The sequence below is a fragment of the Halichoerus grypus genome, chromosome 4 (genome assembly GCF_964656455.1).
Source record: "Halichoerus grypus chromosome 4, mHalGry1.hap1.1, whole genome shotgun sequence".
Classification (NCBI taxonomy): Eukaryota; Metazoa; Chordata; class Mammalia; order Carnivora; family Phocidae; genus Halichoerus; species Halichoerus grypus.
Genome location: NC_135715.1, coordinates 171,295,234 through 171,312,358, shown reverse-complemented (window position 1 = coordinate 171,312,358; position 17,125 = coordinate 171,295,234). Strand labels below are relative to the sequence as shown.

Here is a 17,125-nt window from a genome sequence, read left to right as displayed (position 1 = left end):
TTGATTAGAGAATTTACTCATCTAGTGTGAATGAGTAAAAACTGCACATTAAAAAGGAGTATTATAGTTGAGTGGTGTTACCACCTACAGAAAAGACAATATTTGTAGGCAGTATTTTCATCTAATTTCAATTCTCTCATCACTCTATCTTATAGATGTTAATAAATTATCCGAAGAGAGAAAGTTTCACAAGGTGTTCAGATTTCTTTAGTTCCCATTCAATATAGCTATGTGAGGACAAGGCCAAAGATATCTTATTGCAGAAGGTAATGAATGGAAAGAAATTGTATGGAACCATTTATTTAAATCCAGGCACTGCAGGATATATATCTTTCTAAGGAGAGAGAAGTCACAAAGGAGTAATTTAACTATTTGCAATCCATGGAACAATTGTAACAAATATATACGGGAGAATATAGAAAGTAACTGCTTATTTTGAAAAGGGGCAAAGATTTAAGAGTAGATTCTGAGGGATAAGGTGAGACAGATGAGGTGACACGGCATTAGCTGACTAGTAGGGGCTACGGAGGGTATCTGAAAAGGTACAGAAAATAGGAGATTATGATTTGGCAGAAGGACAACAAAGATAAAGACAACTAGAGCAGAAACATGAATGCTTTATGACATAGAACAAATTATTCATAAAAGCCAGTGTTGGACTACCCAATAGAAAGACAAAGCATGTGCCTGAGGCACCAGCAAAGCAGCTGCACAAAATGGGAAGGAGGATAAAGGGCAAAGAGAAAAAGGAAAAAAAAAATGAGATAGAAAATTTTTAAAAGAGTTTTATATTTTGAAGTATAAGTAAATAGAGTAGCATTGAAGGGGTTTTCGTGGGGATAAATAAAATTTTGATGGACTTTTATATACATGTTTTATTGTTGTTTTCATTCTTAATTATATGTGGGAGGAGTGATTTTTTTGTGTGTGTGCTTAAGGTCTTAAAAACTCACAGTCTGACTCTAATAAGGAAAAGGAAATAGGAAAAAAAAAGTGTGGTCATCAGAGCCTAGGCCAGGAGGCTTCTTAGAAGGGAGTAATCTTCAATCGAAATTTTAAGAAAAAAACATAGGATGGATTATTAGAGAAGAGTCTATAAGGAATTTAATTTAGGAGAAGCATGAAAAAACAACTAGGGATAAATAAGACACTAGTGAGGGTTAGAAAGGAAAAAAAAAAAAACTACAGATATTAATGAGACAGGGAATATGGCAACTTATTGACCAGAAAAACCATCTAAAGTGATTTTAGATGTGGGGAAAGAAAAATAGAGTTAGTAAGACAAAGGAACTCAAAGAGCCAGAAAAATTTTTGAAAAAAAAAAAAAAAAGAAAAGAAAGAAAGAAAGGAAAAGAAAAAAAACCCTGAAGGAATCACACTGATTTTAAGACTTACTATGTGGCTATAGTAATCAAGACTGTATGGTATTAGTGGAGGAATAAATGGCACAGAATTTTTTGTGTGTCTTTGCTTCTGAATTTTCATCAAATGGTATTGGAATAATCAGTAATTTATAAGTAAAAATCAAAACAAACAGACAAAAAAACCTCAATCTAAACTTCACACAGAATTTCCCAAGAAAGGATATGCACTCAGAATATTTAAAGAACTTTTAACAGAAACTCAACAGCAAGAAAATGAATAATCCAATTAGAAAATGAGCCAGAATATGAACAGATATTTCACCAAAAAAGATATATAGATGGAAAATAAGTGCATGAAAACATGTTCAACATAATTAGCCATCAGAGAAACACAAATTAAAACCAGATGAGCTACTATTACGCACCTGTTAGAATGGTTAAGATAATAAAAAAAATACTGGTAGTACCAAATTCTGATGCAAATGTGGAGGCACTTTTTCATATATTGCCAGTAGGAATGTAAAATAGCATAGTTACACTGGAAAATAGTTGGGCAGTTTTTTATAAAGTTAAATATCTATTTACCATACAACTCAGCAATTGCATTCTTAGTCATATATCCTAGAAAACTGAAGTCTTATGTTCACACAAAATCTGTACACAATAGTGTTCACTACAGCTTTATCTGTACTATCCCCAAATTGGAAATAAACAAAATGTCTTTCAAGGAACAAAGAGATAAACAAACTGTGATATATCCGTAGAATGGACTATTATTTAGCAATAAAAAGGAATGTACTATCAATACCCAAAATAGTTGAATAAATCTCAAGCAACACAAAATAGTTGCTTGTACTCTGTCAAATAAATAAATAAATAAATAAATAAATAAAATCTAATTTTTTTAAAATTTACTGAACAGAGAAGGCTGAAATTATTCCAATGATGCATTTGTAAGAATTTCTCCAACAATTTATCTGTAAGAATTGGAACAAAAAGTCAGACTCCATTTTCTCCCAGACAGATCATAAAAGTCTATTTAAATAGCTAGGTCAACTGAAGAACTGAATTCTGTGATATAAAATATAGCTAAAATATAAGCATGATAGATACTACATTTATATTTGCAAGGAGATGATTCTGAGAGGAATAAAAGGTTAGGAAGAGGATGGATTATTTACAAAATAGTTGCTATTATTCCTATTCCTATATGCACACTTTAGGGTAGTCTCCCCTGACATTGACCCTGGTCTTGGCTATGTGATTTTGTTTGGTTTGGTCAATGGGACACTAGAAAGAGGGGATTTGAACAAGTTCTTGTTCACTAGGAATTGCTTTTTCTTGTTGGACTCTTATTGCCACCATGTGGAGAAGCTCAGGCAAGCCTGCTGGAGGATGAAGGGCTGACCACACGGAGATTGACTCCAGCTATCCCAGCTGAAGCTTTAAACATGTGAATAAGACCATCTTAAACCACACTGTCCAGGCAAGCCAGTCCAGAATACAACCACCCAGCCAACACCTGGAGAGAAAGAAAGAGGAAAAAAAAAATATCTATCATCCCTATCTGTTTATCTATCTGTCTATCTATCTATCTATCTATCTATCTATCTATCTATCTATCATTTATCATCTATCTATCTAAATCACTGATGGAGTTGGTAGCGGGAAGATTAGAAACTTTTCTTCCAAGTGCTTTTATTTGCTTAGTGATATAAAAAATCCAGATTATCAGCTCGGAGGAAAAAGGAATAGGGAAGCCGTTAGGGATTTGCAGACAGAGAAGGAAAGTATGAAATATTCATCTCATCTGGTAGAAAGTTAATCAACAGAATAGATGCAGAAGGATTCAACTTGTGAGGTGATGTTATAAATATAAAGTGAAACCAGGCAGCATGGTTCATTTTGTTTTGTTTTTGTTTTTATTTTTGTTTTTTTCTAGTCATGCTTAGCTTACCGGGTACAGGTATAGAGTAGGCAGAGAATTTGGCTTAACCAGAATTGGGGTTTTGACAGGCAAGGAATATGGAGCAAGGGAGGACCAAAGGAACTGAAGCTACATGGGAAGGAGAGGTCACTGTGATGGACATTGGGGTCCACTCTGGGTAAGAAGGAAACAGAAGGCAATTATCAAGGGCAAGAAAAACAAAACAATGGAGGCACTGAATTACCAATACTATTGGAAAGAATTGTTAGAGTGGTAATATTGGAGTATACAGGCTAAAGAGAGGGAAGATGGTGCTTACAGAGTAGAAAATTTAAAACCAAAATTTGAAAGTTGTTGGAAGGAAGGGGATGAAGAAACTGGGAGGCCAAGGTATTAGATGAATTTTCTGCTTGGATATTGATGTTGCACTCAATGAAGACAGTAAACCATGAACTAAATTATTCAAAATATAAAAGGGATGACCAGGAGGTTAAGTATATGACCATAAAATGGAGAAGTGGCTAATGGTATAGTCTCAAAACATGTGCTTCTACAAAGCTGTGGTTTGGGGGAAGGTGAGAGTAAGGAAGAGTGATCTAGAATTGACTGTGAAGAGCATGGTGGGAACATAAACCATTAGTTTATATATTAATTAAACAAATCTTTATTACTTACCCAGTATGATCCAAGCTCTGTTTGGGTACTGAGAACACATTAGTGAATAAACTGCAAGGTCCTGTGGTAGGTGGTATTTGTGTCAGTACTCCACACAATTTTAACTTTTACTATTTTATATAGATGAATTAATATATGATGATGTGGGCAAAACTCTAAAGTACATTTTATGTATGCACCTCAAAGACAGGATCTACATACTTTACATGCTTAATATTCAGGAGGAGATATAAATCTGTGGGGAAGGATTAAGAGGAGGGAGGTAGAGGCTCCATTAAAAAGGGGGCTGGATCTCCTCAAGGGAGGTCAGTTCAAGCAAGAAGATGAAAGAATACATTGAAGATATTGAAGATATGGAATATTTTGCTGATAACAGGTATTGAATTCCAAAGCATACAGTGGGAGATCAGAGGTAAATGAGAGATCAAGTCTGACTGGTGTATATATGGACAATATCTAGAATATAATAGCTGGATTATTGTGGTGATCCAAGTAAACAGGGCTGTTAGTTAGTCTAATGGAATTAATCCCAATAGCTTCTAAAGGAACACTGAACAATCCATTCCAGTTTGGGGATTAGATTCTTAGGTAAATTGTAGTGGTAAAAATATGAATATAAACAATAAGAGCCATGATAATTCAGATAATAAAGAATTAATTTATTTTTGGAGAGATTGCTGAAAGCCTCAAGTCTAGGACTTTGTAGCTTGACTAGAAATGTGTAAGAGGAAAAGAGAGCAAGGAGTAAAGATGACTGCATACATAATTAACATGTGTTTGTTAATGTTATTGTGTAAGAAATTTACAATTCATAATGAATATTACGCATGCTGCAGGCAGCATCTTTGGTGCAGGGACATATAATTTATTGTAATTTTGCATGTACCTATGGTACATTAGTTCATATATGTAAAATAATTAAGTTAAATTTATTCTGGAGATGCTGACATTAATATTCTCTAAAAAGCAAATTTAATTTGTCACACGACAGCTATAGGAATAGACAACAAAATAAGTTATACATCATCTCTAAAATGGGAAGCATCAGATGCTTTTATAAAATTGTCAGAAATCTGGGCAAAGATAATTAAGAAAAAAAATGTCAAATGCTCACTCTTTTACAGTAGTTAGGGCTTTCATATAAAGATATATTTTGTGTTTCCAGGCTAAAATGCTATACCTTTTAAAATGCATATTTAGATAACCACCATGAATTTCCAACAGTAACTTTATTATTTTCTGAAGATTTATTTATTTATTTTGGAGAGACAGAAAAAGAGGGGCTGAGGGAGAGAGACAATCTCAAGCAGACTCCGTGCTGAGTGCAGAGCCCAAAGTGGGGCTCTATCTCACAACCCTGAGACCATGACCTGAGCCGAAACCAAGAGTCAGACACACAGCTGACTGAGCCACCCAGGTGCCCCTCGAACAGTAACTTTAAATCTTAAATTTATGAATAAGAAATTTTACTGGGACATGCATTTAGAGAATAATACATAAAATAACTATATATAACTCATTCAACACTTTCAAGCTTAATTTTTAAGTGACTGCATTACTTAGCATGAGTAAGAAAACAGAATTTTGGATGCTTCAGAATCTGTCTATATACTCAAGAAATTATATAATTTAGGTGGTTTTACTAGCCAGAGGTAAAAATAAACAAATAAATAAATTACATCTTATAATTATTTCTAATTGCTATTGCTGAATGCATTTTAGATTGTTTCTTGCTAATATTATTCTAAAATTCACCATATTCTTCCTTACTCATAACTCAGCCTCACGATACCAGTTATTAATATACCAATAATCCATGCCCTTGAGTCTTAATACTTCTTACCGTATGCTTTAAAACCATTAATATTGTATAATAGGTCCTTCATCTCTATTATATCCAACTTTGCAAATGAATCATAAAGAATATGAAATATATTAACAAAATATTGTATTTTATAAATACTAAACAATTTTTATAATTTATTTGGTGCTCTCTCAAAAACAAACTGACATAATAACCCCAAACCAAACTGAAATAGAATCGTCACAGAAAAGTTCATTCTTCAAGTGAAAACTGCTTTAAACTGTCTTAAATGGGATGTTTATGTGTTATGGGAACCTACAGGCTACTAATAAAACTCAAATGCAAATGAAAAAATCATCCTTATAAAGATGAGAAGACTCCACACCATTTTAAATGTCCACCTTATTGGTGACTATTACTCCTAAGACTACAGTTCTTTCCAATATTAGAGAAGTAGGACACACAATACCTCAGAAACCCAGTTACTCTCAATGATAGTCGTTTTGCATCTCTAGAGCTAAGGAATTAATCTTTAGATTAATGGTCAAGTAGAGAGCTTCTCTAATAATTTATAAGGTGTGGATAATCAGTGGCATCTTCCATAATGTAAGCTCTATTGGGATACAGCTTTGTTTGTCCAGTTCAGGGCTATATCCCCAGACTCGGTACATAGTTGGTAAATACTGAATAAAAGAATAAATCAATTTTTAAGTAAGAAAGCAATTTTTACCGATTCTGTGATCTAATCTAGTAAATGAATTAAGAAGTTGTAGGCCAAGTGAAAAGCAATGACTTTTTTACAAAGTGAAATTACTCCTAGAGGTATTGCTTCCTGCAGGACCCATTCTAGGTTGTGAGGTGACCAAAGGCCAGACAAGGGGATAATCATTCCATGTTCTTTGACTGAAGATGGTCTGGTCCATTTTCTATGCAGGACACACATTAAATTATTTGAAATTTCTATGAAAATTTATTCTCTAGTGTTTTATTTAAGAAAACAAATTCATTATTATCAAAAGAGGCAGTATTTCCCATCTAATAATATGGTTTTATATAAGAAAGTAGATTAATCCCACCTAAATTTTTATTGCTTGCTATTTTTACATCATCTGGTTTACTTCTTTTATTTTGATTTGATGCACTTGGACATTCATTTCATTTCAATAACAACTGAACCAAATCTTAGAGTTTACTTTAAATGAAAACCATTTCAGTAGTTTCAAAACAATGTTTCAGGGTCATGATAATACTAGTTTTTGCTGTCTCAAATAAATGGGTTTCAAACAAGTTGGTTTTGTAGTCATTGATAAAGCATAGGTAAATAAATAAATATCATTTTATGATTAGGTACATAAAATATTTAAGATAGTCAATTATTTATGTAACTCAAGATAATTTTGAGCTAAATGTTTAAACTCACTGCATTAATACTAAAATGTATACATACAAAACATGGGTAGACACACACATACACATATATGATCAAACTTTAAATATAAAAATACATGTGATTCTAGTTTTTTACCTCATGTATACTATGGCTATAGATCATTTTATTTTAATATATGTTTTTATTTAATATGTATTAATGAAGAAATATACTACACTTTTTTAGTCATTAGCAATGAGAAGAACTAAGACTCATCTATTAACCAGATCTTTTTTCGTGGGGATGGAAAGGGGTGTTGCATTTTTTATATGTCAAATTGTTTGCTTTGATTGGTGGTAATAAAGTATTACAGTATGTTTTAACATACATATATTCACTCTTTTTTTTAGATTTTATTTATTTATTTGAGAGAGAGAATGAGAGAAAGAGAGCACATGAGAAGGGGGAGGGCCAGAGGGAGGAGCAGACTTCCCGCTGAGCAGGGAGCCCAATGCAGGACTTGATTCTGGGATTCCAGAATCATGACCTGAGCTGAAGGCAGTCGCTCAACCAACTGAGCCACCCAGGCGCCCCTATATATTTGCTCTTATTGGAATATCCTTTGTTTCACCTATACTCATCCAAATTACTTCATTTTTTTTTTTTTTTTTAAGATTTTGTTTATTTTAGAGAGAGAGAGCACAAGCAGAGGGAAGAGCAGAGGGAGAGGAAGAGGGTGGGAAAAGAATCTCAGGCAGACTCTCTGCTGAGCATGGAGCCCAAGGAGCTGGATTTCATGACCCTGAGATCACGACCTCAGCTGAAACCAAGAGTTGCACCCTTAACTGACTGAGCCACTCAGGCACCCCCCAAATTATTTCTAATATACGGTTTATCTGCTTTGTAAGATAACAGAGAGTGCACCGTATTTAGCACAAGTTAAATACAAATTATAGAACTCATTTATATGAAACGGTATTTGTTTTATAAATGTATAGGGCCAAATTTTGAAATCTTAATGACATCTACCTCTTTTATTGGTTAACCCAGGTACATTGATGTGAAAGTACATTGACATCAAATTCACTGCATTGGACACTGTTGCTTGAATCATTCTTCACATGTACACACAAAGCCATATTAGTTGTGAGAGCTTCATGATTTTTTAATCATTCTATAATTTACTAAATGACATCTGAACTTCAGCTTTAACATATTTTTCTTCATAAAATAGATATTTCTTCAATAATGCTTATTAATTATGTACTGTTTTGAGGTGAAGATGAGAGTGAAAAAATATATACTATTTTATTTTTTTCATTTTTTATGCTTATCTATATATATGTTCAATAATATGTGGGTATAATTTAAAGCCTATATTTCAAGGGGAAACTATTCATTTAAATATAAACAAAAATCCAAGAACATGTAATAATTGATTTGTTATCCATGGAACAGGATAAATTGATCACAAGAGGTCAATTTAAGTATGTTACCATTCCTTTTAATGTAATGAAATTATGTTTCAAGGATTGCTTTAGCAGCCTATTAATATATACCTTGGGTGCCTTTTCAAGTAAAAGAAGGCAAACTGGGGGGCTTTACAATACCAGGCAGGTATTAATATACCAATAATCCATGCCCTGTCTTAATACTCCTTATATTGTGTTTTAAAACCATTAATATTGTACAATATGTCCTTCATCTCTAATATATCCAACTTTGCCCTTGAGTCTTAATACTTCTTACATTATGTTTTTTATTTTATTTTATTATGTTATGTTAATCACCATACATTACACCGTTAGTTTTTGATGTACTGTTCCATGATTCATTGTTTGCATACATTATGTTTTAAAACCATTAATATTGTACAATATGTCCTTCATCTCTAATATATCCAACTTTGCAAATGAATCATAACATGAATGTATTATTAATGAAATATTGTATATTATAAATACTACACTCCACTTTCATAATTTATTTGGTGCTATCTTATTATTACTAATTGTTATAATAAAAATATTTTTTCCCCATTTTTTAGAGTCTACATGGGTGTTTTATTTGCCCAAAAGAAATTGATAGTACATATTATTAAAAGAAGATAACTCACCATAAGAGAATCTTAATATTTTACATTTCCCTTTTCTTAATTTTAGCTGTTCCCTTCATCCATAGCCTTCTGTTTCTCTCATCTCATCCAGCCCAGGGGTTATGATTAGAAATGAATTATTAAATTAAGAAGGAAGCAATGCTAGTGGGCAGGAAGGAACATTCAAGTCTCTTTAATTGAAATCACCTGTTAGATGAAAAATGAGAAGGCATTCCTCATTCTACAGCCTTTTCTGGAATGTCAGTTGAATCTGCTTGGAAAAATATTTTATAAAGTTCATGATAGTGTTCCAGCATAAAGAGAATGAACTTTTTGATTTTCAGGTGTCTCAAAATTTAACAGGGTGATTTGTTTTCTCTTTCTCTTTCAATACACAATTCCTCAGCAATTCCTGTTGGTTTTGTCTTCCAAATCTATCCAGAATACAAAAATTCTTATTATCCTCACTACTCCCATTATGGTGCAAACCTTTACTGTCTTTGGCCTAGACTGTGGCAATAGCTTCCCAACCAGTCTTCCTGCCTTATCTTTGTTCCCCCACCCCCTCCTGCCACAGTGCCATCTCAGCATAGTAACCAGAGTCATCTTGTTAAAGTGTAAAACAGATTATGTGACTGTTCTGTTCAAAATCCTCCAGTGCTTTCCTATCCCCTTGAGAATAAAGGTCAAGTCACTCAAATAAGCTACAAGATCCTGTGTCATATGTACACCCCCACATAACTAACTGCCTTACCTCTGCCATTTACTCATTTGCTCACACTACTCCAGACACATTGGCCCCCTTCCTGTTCCTTAGTCACGTAAGTCTTGCTACCACCAGAGGGGAGCTCACTACTAAGGAAAGCTTGAAATGTTCTCCTAGATATCTTCTTGGCTTGCTGACTTACCTACTTCAGATTACTCAAATATCAACTTTATAGTGAGAATTGCCCTGACCATCCTGTTTAAATTGCAATTCTTCCTAATGCTCACCATTCCTTTACAATTTTCATATTTTATTTTTTTCTCTACCAAACTTAAGACGTTAAATATGTAATTATTTTTTTATTTGACTTATTTTCTGCCTCCCAATAGAAATCCATCTACATGAAAACAGGAGCTTTTTGTCAATTTTGTTCAGTGCTGTAGCTTGGTAACTAGAACAATGCACGTAACAGAGAGCTCAATGCATATTTGCTTCAAAATAAATTTTGAAAAACAAACCCGTAAGGTCAACTACATGAAAGGTAATACTTGTATTCTGTCAGCTTGACTGCAATCAGCAAAACTGGTTCTTGTCAGTAAATATAGTCAACGCTACCATAAAATTGAGATTCTCAGTATTTCTTTATTGTTTAAATGAAATCATTATTATTGAATCAGTTTCCCACTAATGGAGACACTAACATTTAATAGTTGCATATTGTCTTATAATTTACTATTTTTACAGGCATTAACTTCCATGTAAACCAATTATTCAACTTACAAGTATTGCTATTGGCATGTAGAATTTTAGAGGCTCCAAAGGAATTGCAACAGAATTAAGGATGGGAAATAGAAAGAGCAAGGGAGAGAAAGGAGAGGGAGCTGAATAGGCATTTATTACCAGTACCGAATTTCTATTACTACTCCATCCAAATAATCCTGAGAACAGTGGCAGGGCTTGTCTTAGTTGCCTTATTACTATGTCATGAGGGGAAAACATATCACTGGACAACTAATGCGTAACTAATTTTGGACTGGGCAGGCTAAAGTGCTATAACAAATAGACTGGAAATATAATGTCTCAAACAAAAGAGAAGTTTATTTTCTTATTGCTTAAGAATCCAGAGCATGTTGCAGGCCAGCTGGAGGTAGAGCATGGGGGTGGCTTTACTTCAAGCAGACTGATGATTGCTCTGTCATTTTCAGTAATTGGCTTCTGAGATTACTCTTGTCCTTCTCATTGATATCCCATCTTACCACAAGGGGAAAAGAACATAGAAATGGCACCTATCACTTCATCTAATACTCTGTTATAGATAACTTAGTACCATAACCACACTTAACTAAAAGGAGGCCAAGAAAAAAAAATTTAGATAGTCAGCCAGGCACCCAACTAATAAATGGAAGAAGGAGAGAGTGGCTTCTGGAGAACAGCTAGTAGTCTCTGCCACAGTGTGGCCCTTTGCCCACCAAACATCTGTGCCATCTTTCCTTCCACGTTTTCACTGACCTCCCACCCCGTGCACCAAAGGAGACAATACGAAGTGCTACTCCTTTACTGCATGTATCTCACGATGTGTGCTCTCTGCATGATGCCCAGTCTGTTCCACTGGGGTCAGAGGCATCTCATGTTCTGGTGACCAACCAAATAACAGACACGTTTTCTGCCTTCTCCATCACCACAAAAAATGTACATTGAAGCAAGGACAGAATAACTGCAACACAAACTCCAATACAAAAGTAGAAAAATGGGGAACATGCAAGAGTCGCTAGTCTAAATAGTGATAGAATCCTGGGCAGGCATCATGAGGAACTTTGCCATGGCACTGACGAAAATTCTTTGATTGAATCATGTCTCTTTCCCTAAAAGGAGCTTCTGTGCCCGTGGTTCTTTGTGGCCTCTGGCTTTGTTCATGGAAGGTTTTTTCCTTGTCCATCATCCTCTATGATCAGATCTCAAGTGGGTGCCATGGCTGTGCCTTCACTGTACACCGTCAAATACTAGAAGTGAACTTCCTTTGGATGCAAGTTCAGGGCCCTGAGGACATTTTACAGTTTGAAGAGTCTGAAGAGTCAGGGTTATTAAGAATAGAATAAAATTCTCTCAAAAACTCCCAAAGTTTCCAACATATTTGCTTCCAGTCAATGTAATGTAGCCATAATCACAAATTACTTTCCTAAACATAGTTCTTAAACCTGCTTTATTTTTCTCACTCAACTTAATCTTAAGGGCATCTGAAACAATACTCCTGGATATAAGGACGGCAGATTTATATCTCACTGTTTGGGGTCCAGAAGCTGCTGAGTGTTACAAATACCTCTGTGTCCTTCCATCCTTGTTTTAAACCACTCAGTACTTGACAGTGTAATATCTTGTTATAGCAGTGGGGGCAGTTATAGTCAGTAACATTTTGGCTGTTTCCAACTCCTTCTCCTCAAGCTAGAAGCTAAGCAGGTACATGGTCTGCTTTCCAAATATCAGAGTGATAGTCTGGTAGAGCCACTCAGCCAAATACCCAGCTACCATTGAAGAAAAGCAACTAGGAGTCACCCAGAATACCCTACCTGGTATTATAAATTGCAGATGCATTGCATATTCTCTAATTGCTTCAATATTGTTGCATTTTAAAATTACTTGTAATCTCATTGAAGGTAGTAATGGAGTCTTAAATTTTTCTAATATCTGTAACACAGTGTAACACTGTTCATTTTATGAATATTTATTGATAATCTTATGCTTTAAAGAAACACAAGCTATTTCTTTATAGCTGCCTGAGATCTTTTCTGATTTTCCTATCCCATTTTAATCACTTTATAGACTTACGTAGGATAAGACAGAACAATTAAATTTTAGTTTGAATGTAGATGGGAGCAGGGAGAGCACTTTCTCCATATGTATATGTTGATTTTTTCCTTATAATTCATTCAACCAAACCACTATGTGCCAAGCACTGCCTACTTAGGATACAATGGTATGTATGTGTGAGTGTGTGTGTGTGTGTGTGTGTGTGTGTGTGTGTGTGTGTAAGTGTGCATGTGTGCTTTAAGATTGACTTTTAATAAATATATTTGAAAATTAAGGTAGAAATCAATGATCACTAATTGAAACACATATAAATTTCCACTTTATATAAATAATCATTCAGAAGATCATTGAAATACTTCTGTTAATTATTCATCGAAACTTTGTAGAGTGTCAATACATCCAAACTAATTGTACCACAGATACTGTTCAGAGATTCTTATTAGCACTTAGTAAATGTGACTCTTGATCTGGGATTTTTTATGTTAATTATGATTCTCAGTTATCTAACTTTCTGATAAGGAGCTAATTGGATGGTCCTGGCAAGTAATGTCCAATTGAGGAGCAGTTGCAAGGCTAGGGACCTGACATCAACTGAAAGATGCTCAAGACTAAGCCAGGAGCTCAAAGATAAAAGCAAATTATAAAAGAGAAGAATATAGTTTAAACTCCTCCTTCTCTGGTGACCAATAAAATCTATCAATATGATTTTTTTTTATTAAAAACTATATGGCATCAGGCAGGACGAGAATATATGACCCAGCATAGCACAGCTTCTACCACCAACATCTTACCAAGGCAAATAACTTCTCTCCTTAAATCACTAACCAGTTCCAATAACCTAAGAAAGTATAAAGATACTAGTTTTAGACATATCTACAAAGTATTTATCCATGAGTAATTTTAAATTACAACCCAGTGTTCTGAATATTACTTAAAGATATATCAATAGCCACTATAGAAACAATCAATTTCTCCCTTATTTGCCATTATTTGTCCACTACCTCACAGCTTCTAAATTGGTATATATCTGTCTTTGGTGATGAAAGTAAGCCCTTGACATTGATGGGAAATTTGAAATATAAAGAATTTTTGACATCAATTAGAAGCAATTTTGATCTGTTATATCAATATCTACTGGGTGTCAACTGAAAGACAGTATCTGGATATCAGGGTCCTGGAGAAAAGTCATTAAATCAAAATGTTTGAAATCATTCCAAGTAGGGCTGAGTCTACTGGGAATCAGTTTTTTAACTACATTTTTTTTTAAACACTGAATGATTAAAACATTGGGAAATATATTATATTTTAGAATGCACTACAATCTTCTATTAGGATTCTCATCTAAGCCAAAAGCGATAAAAATTAAAATTCGACCCTAGTGTTAAAACTTCAATTATAGAAAATGAATAAGTCTTGCAGATCTACTGTGTAACACAGTACATACAGTTAACAACACTGTATTGTATAGTTAAAATTTTGCTAGATTTTATATTAAGAGCTCTTGCCAATAATAACAATAATAATAATAATTAATAGTTATAGTAACACAAGAAGACAGGAAAAAGCTTTTGGAGGTGATGATATGTTTATGTCATAGATTGGCGATGGTGTATACTTATTCATGGGTGTATACTTATTATGAAACTCATCAAATTGTATACATTAAATATGTACAGCCTTTTGTATGTCAATCATACCTCAATAAAGTGTTTTTTAATTCCAGTATACTACTATAATAAATATTTATTAAATCTTATCACATAATATAGAAACATAATAAAATTAAGAATTGCATATGATTGATTACTCAAGATAAGCAAATGGTATACATTTGAGAATTAAAACATGTCTTAAATTGTCACTATTTTAGATAGAAATAGATCTAAGTTATATTATTAGGAGCCATCTTTTCCCATGCAGAATATGCCAAACATTATTTAACTGAATCTGTATAACTCAGGTGGGTTATGTTATTTATTAATTAACGTCCTGAATCTGTCAAGTCAGGAGACAAAACCTGTACCTATCATTTTAACAGTAAGAATTTAATATATGGGATTGCTACCTATGTATAAAGTTGTTGGATGACTAAATAGAGAAAAAGAGAACTGCCACTGCAGGAAAGAGCTACTTTCCATAGGACTTAGTGAATAAAGGAAATAGGGTGGATTGTTGAAACCTAGAAACTTGAAGAGGGGTGCCTGTAGAACTGAAACTTAGTCCTCTGAGGAGGGGGCACTTGTTTCCTGGCATTGGTGTTCCTCAGCTCAGAAAAGGGGCCATGCTGAGCTGGGAACACAGACCTCTGAGATATAAATAATCATACATAAATACATGGATGAGAGGTATTTGACACTGTAAAATAATAGGTTTTTCTGTCTTTAATTAAAATAAAAAAAACTTCTATATCTATACAGTATTGTACAGGACTTTGCATATATCAAATTATATCAATTCTTGTAATTTGTGAATTAACAAGAAGCATTTAATTTGGGAAATATTATATCAAAATTAAGTATAAAGCAAGTAATTATATCTGTCATATTCATGTCTATTAAATTGCTGGTTGATAATAAAGCAATCCTGTGGAAGGGAGAACAAAATTCTAACTCTTTAAAGTAAGCATTTGGGGCGCCTGGGTGGCTCAGTCGTTAAGCGTCTGCCTTCGGCTCAGGTCATGATCCCAGGCTCCTGGGATCGAGCCCCATATCAGGCTCCCTGCTTCAGGGCAAGCCTGCCTCTCCCTCTCCCACTCCGCCTGCTTGTGTTCCCTCTCTCGCTGTGTCCCTCTCTGTCAAATAAATAAATAAAATCTTATTTAAAAAAACAAAAAAACAAACAAACAAACAAAAAATAAAGTAAGCATTTGTTTCCCTCCTGCTTAAAACAGCTTTCCAATGAAACAATTCTAATCCTATTATATAGGCTTGATCTTTATACTTACATTTAGAAAGAACTCATCAACAATGATTAATAGAGTTAGAAATGGATTTCACAGAGATTATTTCAGTAGCTTTTTATAATTTTATCAACAAACAAGTTTTGTTTTTTTTTTAATATTTCCTGGTGGTAGCATGGAGAAAAAGAAACATTACCCATGTATTTTTATCAATGTAGGGGGTTAAAAATGTTTAAAGTACTTCTTACCTATTAACATCCCAGATTTTGCTAGTTGTATCCAGTGAGGAAGAAGCCACAAAATCACCACAGGAGTGCCACGTGCAGGACCATACTGCATGGTTGTGTCCTTCAAAGGTCAAAATGCAATTGCCTTTAGACAGGTCCCATAATTTAACTGTAGTGTCACCGCTTGAAGTAGCCAATTTGTTGCCACTATTTGCAAGAATATAAAAAGGTAATTTGTTAAAAAGTCAATTTATGATTATTTTTTATGAGTGATTATACGCTATCAGTAATTTGAGTGTGTGTATATCTGAATTGTTTTTGCTTCTAATGACATACTAAATGCTTGAATATTATTTGACTCCATACAATTAGATATTTATTTGTATTGTTTAGTAATTCAAGTTGATGAGACAAACTGCTGTTGCACACTTTCTAAATTAATTCTTCTATATTCTTTTAGATTAATTCACTAAATCAGTAATTTTTTTTTTTTTAGTATGTATTAGTTTCGGGGTAATGTGTTAGGTTCTGTGGATAATGTAGCCTCAGAATGATGAAATTTTAGACATTGGCTAAGGTAATTTCAAAAACATAATACAATACAAAACAACAGGTCAGCATTGTTTATGTTTGGATTAACTAAATGCTCCAAGAATGCAGTTTCAATGCTGAAAGAAGTGAACCGGGAATGAGATTTTGATCTAGACCTTAAGAGAGGAAAGATTTTGAAAAGTTGAGTGGTTGAGGATGAGTCATTAGATTTTCTATTTAGGTCATTGGTAGATGTTTAAAAAAGCAATGACTTTCAAGTGGTGGACATGAATGCTAGTTTAAGAAATGAAAGGGTGTTAATGACATGAGCAGAAACATCTAGGACTTTTTGATAAAATATTAATTCCAAGAAAATTTTAATTCCATCAGTTTCTTCACATCCTTCTGCATTGCATGTTCCTTCTATGTGTTCTCTTAGTAACTTTTCTCTCCCTGAATATAATGAATTGCTTATTTGTACTCTTTCCCTATGATTTTGATTGAGAACTGTTTCTTCTCTCTGTTTCAACGGCATAAAGTACTAGGATTGACTAATTGAAGTACTCAGCAAATGCTTCCAGAATGAATAAATATATGAATGAATGAATGAATGAAGTTGTGCCATAAAAGAATAAGGAAAGGTACTCAGTATTTCCAAGAGAGGGAATGGCAAGATCAAAATGAGTGTTTGCTTACTTGCTTTTTTTCTTTTTTTTGCTTCTT

General features: G+C 33.8%; 1 non-coding gene across 1 annotated transcript in view; it reads right to left on the bottom strand.

Moving 5' to 3' along the window:
• The window catches only part of LOC118532683 (uncharacterized), a 152,100-nt gene extending 136,049 nt beyond the window's left edge, over positions 1-16,051 (bottom strand). Inside the window, exon 1 of the transcript XR_013447363.1 lies at positions 15,893-16,051. This is a non-coding gene — a transcript (uncharacterized LOC118532683). The remainder of the gene's footprint in view (positions 1-15,892) is intronic.
• Positions 16,052-17,125: the final 1,074 nt, after the last annotated feature.